Raw genomic sequence first — 5,886 nt, 5'->3', positions numbered from 1 at the left:
AAACAAAAAGTCACCAGGTCCAGCCCAGGTTCAAGGGGACAGAGTTATACAAACACATGAAAACCAAGAGGCAGGCACCATTGAAGCCACCTTAGAAGTCTGCCTACTACAAACAGGTTCCAGATTTTCACTCTGAAACAGAGTTTCAAGCCAAGTTTAATCATGTTTGAGAAAGGCAGAGTGGCCTGAGCTGATATTTGACTCCTAAAGAGTAACAACTCATAGACAGGACCATATGCCAGTCACCACCCTCAGCTATGCACATGCACTTCTGATTTGCAAAACAATGTTTCAAGTGAAGTGTTTTCACTATGCAAATTTAGGATGATGAAAATAAGTTTTAGGTTAAGTGAGTTTGTCCAGGGACACAGCCATCAAGTGACAGAGCTGGGTCACAGACAGAGCCGGTCTGCTTCCACACCATGAAAACCAGCTCGGAGGAAACCCCGCTCAGCCAGGTCTGTGTCGTCAGAGCCTCACCTCTGCTTGCCAACACCTGCACGGGCTAAGAATGAGTTTGGTTTTAATAGCCAAGAACCCAATACACCAGGGTTTCAATAAGACAGGCTTCGTTAAAAGTCCTTAGGGCTACTTTATCTATAATAGTATACACGTGTCCAATTCTTTGCAACCCCATGGACTGTAGTCTGCCAGGATCCTCTGTCCATGGAATTCTCCAGGTGAGAATACTGGAGTGGGTTGCCATTTCCTCCTCCAGTAGAAGATCTCAAGAAATCTAAAAACAGTGCTCGCTTCGGCAGCACATATACTAAAATTGAAACGATACAGAGATTAGCATGGCCCCTGCGCAAGGATGACACGCATAATTCATGAAGCGTTCCATATTTTTTTTGTCCAAAGAAGACATACAGATGGCTAACAAACACATGAAAAGATGCTCAACATCACTCATTATCAGAGAAATGCAAATCAAAACCACAATGAGGTACCATTACACGCCAGTCAGGATGGCTGCTATCCAAAAGTCTACAAACAATAAATGCTGGAGAGGGTGTGGAGAAAAGGGAACCCTCTTACACTGTTGGTGGGAATGCAAACTAGTACAGCCACTATGGAGAACAATGTGGAGATTTCTTAAAAAACTGGAAATAGAACTGCCATATGACCCAGCAATCCCACTTCTGGGCATACACACTGAGGAAACCAGATCTGAAAGAGACACGTGCACCCCAATGTTCATCACAGCACTGTTTATAATAGCCAGGACATGGAAGCAACCTAGATGCCCATCAGCAGACGAATGGATAAGGAAGCTGTGGTACATATACACCATGGAATATTACTCAGCCATTAAAAAGAATTCATTTGAACCAGTTCTAATAAGATGGATGAAACTGGAGCCCATTATACAGAGTGAAGTAAGCCAGAAAGATAAAGAACATTACAGCATACTAACACATATATATGGAATTCAGAAAGATGGTAATGATAACCCTATATGCAAAACAGAAGAAGAGACACAGATGTACAGAACAGACTTTTGGACTCTGTGGGAGAAGGCGAGGGTGGGATGTTCCGAGAGAACAGCATGTATATTATCTATGGTGAAACAGATCACCAGCCCAGGTGGGATGCATGAGACAAGTGCTCGGGCCTGGTGCCCTGGGAGGACCCAGAGGGATCGGGTGGAGAGGGAAGTGGGAGGGGGGATCGGGATGGGGAATATCATGGGGAATCCATGGCTGATTCATATAAATGTATGACAAAACCCACTGCAATGTTGTGAAGTAATTAGCCTCCAACTAATGAAAATAAATGAAAAAAAAAAAAAGAAATCTAAAAACAAACTGCTAAAACTAATACATGAACTTAGCAAGGTTACCGGTCAATATACACAAATACTTACATTTACCTGGGTTATTATTTTTAAAGATTGTAACATATTTTAATATATAACATTCAGGTATGATCTAAATCAAATCCCTTATGATTATACAGTGGACGTGACAAAGAGATTTAAGGGATTAGATCTGATAGACAGAGTGCCTGAAGAACTATGGCGGAGGTTCATGACATGGTACAGGAGGCAGTGATCAAGACCATCCCCAAGAATAAGAAATGCAAAAAGGCAAAATGGTTGTCTGAGAAGCCCTTACAAATAGCTGAGAGAAAAAGAGAAGCAAAAGAGAAAAAGAAAGATATACTGATTTGAATGCAGAGTTCCAAAGAAGAGCAAGGAGAGATAGAAAGCCTTCCTCAGTGATCAGTGCAAAGAAATAGAGGAAAACAATAGAATGGGAAAGACTAGAGATCTCTTCAAGAAAATTAGAGATATCAAGGAAAGATTTCATGCAAAGATGGGCACAATAAAGGGCAGAAATGGTATGGACCTAACAGAAACAGAAGATATTAAGAAGAGGTGGCAAGAATACACAGAAGAACTATACAAAAAAGATCTTCATGACCCAGATAACCACAATGGGGTGATCACTCACCTAGAGCCAGACATCCTAGAATGCAAAGTCAAGTGGGCCTTAGGAAGCATCACTACGAACAAAGCTAGTGGAGGTGATGGAATTCCAGCTGAGCTATTTCAAGTCCTAAAAGCACTATGAATGTGCTGCACTCGATATGTCAGCAAATTTTGAAAACTCAGCAGTGGCCACAGGACTGGAAAATGTCAGTATTCATTCCAATCCCAAAGAAAGGCAATGCAAAAGGATGTTCAAACTACCACACAATTGCACTCATCTCACACACTAGCAAAGTAATGCTCAAAATTCTCCAAGCAAGGCTTCAACAGTACATGAACCATGAACTTCCAGATATTCAAGCTGGATTTAGAAAAGGCAGAGGAATCAGAGATAAAATTGCCAACATCCATTGGATCATCAAAAAAACAAGTGAGTTCCAGAAAAACATCTACTTCTGCTTTATTGACTACATCAAAGCCTTTGACTGTGTGGATCACAGCAAACTGTGGAAAATTCTTCAAGAGATGGGGATAGTAGACCACCTTACCTGCCTCCTGAGAAATCTGTATGCAGGTCAAGAAGCAACAGTTATACCTGGAGATGGAACAACAGACTGATTTTAAATAGGGAAAGGAATCCATCAAGGATATATATTGTCACCCTGCTTATTTAACTTCTATGCAGAGTACATCATGTGAAATGCCAGGCTGGATGAAGCATAAGCTGGAATCAAGATTGCTGGGAGAAATATCAATAACCTCAGATACGCAGATGACAGCACCCTTATGGCAGAAAGTGAAGAAGAACTAAAGAGCCTCTTGATGAAAGTGAAAGAGGAGAGTGAAAAAGTTGGCTTAAAACTCAACATTCAGAAAACTAATATCATGGCATCTGGTCTTTTCACTTCATGGCAAATAGATGGGGAAACAGTGGAAATAGTGAGAGACTATTTTGGGGGGCTCCAAAATCGCTGCAGATGGTGACTGCAGCCGTGAAATTAAAAGACGCTTGCTCCTTGGAAGAAAGCTATGACCAACCTGACAGCATATTAAAAGGCAGAGACATTACTTTGCCAACAAAATTTCTTCTAGTCAAGGCTATGGCTTTTCCAGTGGTCATGTATGCATGTGAGAGTTGGACTATAAAGAAAGCTGAGCACTGAAGAATTGATGCTTTTGTACTGTGGTGTTGGAAAAGACTCTTGAGAGTCCCTTGGACTGCAAGGAGATTCAACCAGTCCATCCCAAAGGAAATCAGTCCTGAATATTCATTGGAAGGACTGATGCTAAAACTGAAACTCCAATACTTTGGCCACCTGATGTGAAGAACTGGCTCATTGGAAAAGACCCTGATGCTGGGAAAGATTGAAGGCAGGAGGAGAAGGGGACAACAGAGGATGAGATTGTTGAATGGGATCACCGACTTGACAGACATGAATTTCAGTAAGCTCTGGGAGTTGGTGATGGACAGGTAAGCCTGGTGTGCTGCTGTCTGTGGGGTCGCAAAGAGTCAAACATGACTGAGTGACTGAAATGAACTGATAACATATAATATGCTATAGCTATATATTATTAAATATAAATATATTCATACATATATTTATAATTATTTTAGTTATGTCTTATTCATAATGATATAGATAATACTTTATATATATTATATACTCCATTTCTATATTTTCCATGTACCAACAGTGATCAATCAGAAATTAAAACTAAAAAGCATTCATTTACCATGGCATTAAAAAAAATCAAATTCCTGGGAGCAAATCTAACAAAATATGGAAAAGTGCTTGACACTGATAACTTTTTAAAATTTCTGAAGAAAAAAGAAGACCTGAATAATTGTAGATATAAGCTAAGTTCATGGATTAGAATGCTCACTGTTGTTAAGATGTCAGCTTGTCCCAGATCAGTCTATGGACCTCTAGAGTGAATGTAGTCACGGTCAGAATTCCAGCAGCAGCCTTTTGGAAGAAACTGACATTCTCATCCAAACATGTACATATATGACTGACTTCCTTGGCTAGCACGTCATTAATTTCTCATCGTCATAAAGTTGTCAAGATAGTTCATCTGTAGATTTAATGTCATCCCAATAAAAACATCAAAAGGGCATTTTTTTTGGAACTAGACTAGCTGGCTCTAAATTTCATATGGAAAATTACCAAGAACAGCCAGGAAAAGTTTGGGAAAATTAGAGTAATAAGGAGGATTGCTGCTGCTAAGTCGCTTTAGTCGTGTCCAACTCTGTGCAACCCCATAGACGACAGCCCATCAGGCTCCTCTGTCCCTGGGATTTTCCAGGCAAGAGGCTATCATATATAAAAACTTATTCTGAGTCCTCAAAAATCAAAACAACATGAATGGAAACAAAGATCACTAACAACAAGTACAAAATTCTGAAACAGATTTAAGGTTTCATGAGAATTCTGCATAATAAAGTCTTGGCTCACAGGAAATCCATCTGAAGAAAAAAATAGAGGTGATCTTACTTTACAACTGACGCCAAAATAGATTCTGATAGATGAAAGATTTAAATGAAATCACAAAATTACTAAATGTGAGAATAATTTTATAAGCTAATATGAGAGAAAGTGTGCTGCAAAATCTAGAAGCATAAAAGAAAAGAGTGATGAATTTTATCCTGGAAAAACTACTTACAACCTCTGTGAATCACAGATGCAATTATCAGAACAATAATAACAACACCTCAGACAAACAAAAAGATAAACAACAAACTGGGACGAATATTTGTAACTCATATGACAGGCAAGTGCTACATTCCTTCAAAGAAAGAAATAGAAGCAAGAGAAAATTTAGCGATCTAAAGGAAAAATGAACAAAGAACAGGAGCATACACAGAAAAAATAGGTCACAGAAAAAAAATACAGATAGCCCCCAACTTAGGGTGGTTTGACTTATAATTTTTTGACTTTATGACGGTGTGCTTTCAGTATAGTATTCAATTCATTAGGTGAGATAGTCAGCACTTCATCAGAAAGTAGGCTTGTGTCTGATGGTTTTGCCCATCTGTAGCTAATATAAGTGTTCTGAGCACTTTTAAGGTAAGCAGGGCTAAGCAATGGTGCTAAGTAGGTGAGATACATTTTAATCTTATGAAATTTTCAACTTATACTGGGATGTAGCTGCATCAGGAGTCAAGCATCTATAGCCTTTGGACGTATGAAAAGATGTTCGACTCCATTCATTTTAAGAAAAATGCAAACATAAGGTACAATGAAATTTCATCTTTTCACCTGTAAGGTTGGTATTTTTTTTTAACTTTTATTGATGCATAGTTGATTTATAATGTTGTGTTAGTTTCAGATGTACAGCGAAGTGAATTAGTTACATATATACATATATACTCTTTTTAAGATTCTCTTCTCATATAGGTCATTACAAAGTACTGAGTAGAGTTCCCTGTGCTATACAGTAGCTCTGTATTA

The 5,886-nt window shown here is 38.9% G+C and overlaps 1 non-coding gene across 1 annotated transcript; it reads left to right on the top strand.

Annotated features, from left to right (window-relative positions):
• Window positions 1-745: 745 nt before the first annotated feature.
• On the top strand, window positions 746-850 carry LOC136156693 (U6 spliceosomal RNA). Its single transcript, XR_010661181.1, has one exon. It is a non-coding gene; the product is annotated as a U6 spliceosomal RNA (small nuclear RNA).
• The last annotated feature ends 5,036 nt before the right edge of the window (window positions 851-5,886 follow it).

The sequence above is a fragment of the Muntiacus reevesi genome, chromosome 1 (genome assembly GCF_963930625.1).
Source record: "Muntiacus reevesi chromosome 1, mMunRee1.1, whole genome shotgun sequence".
Lineage (NCBI taxonomy): Eukaryota > Metazoa > Chordata > Mammalia > Artiodactyla > Cervidae > Muntiacus > Muntiacus reevesi.
Note: the sequence above shows the minus strand (reverse complement) of the source record. Positions and strands in the feature narration are given on the sequence as shown.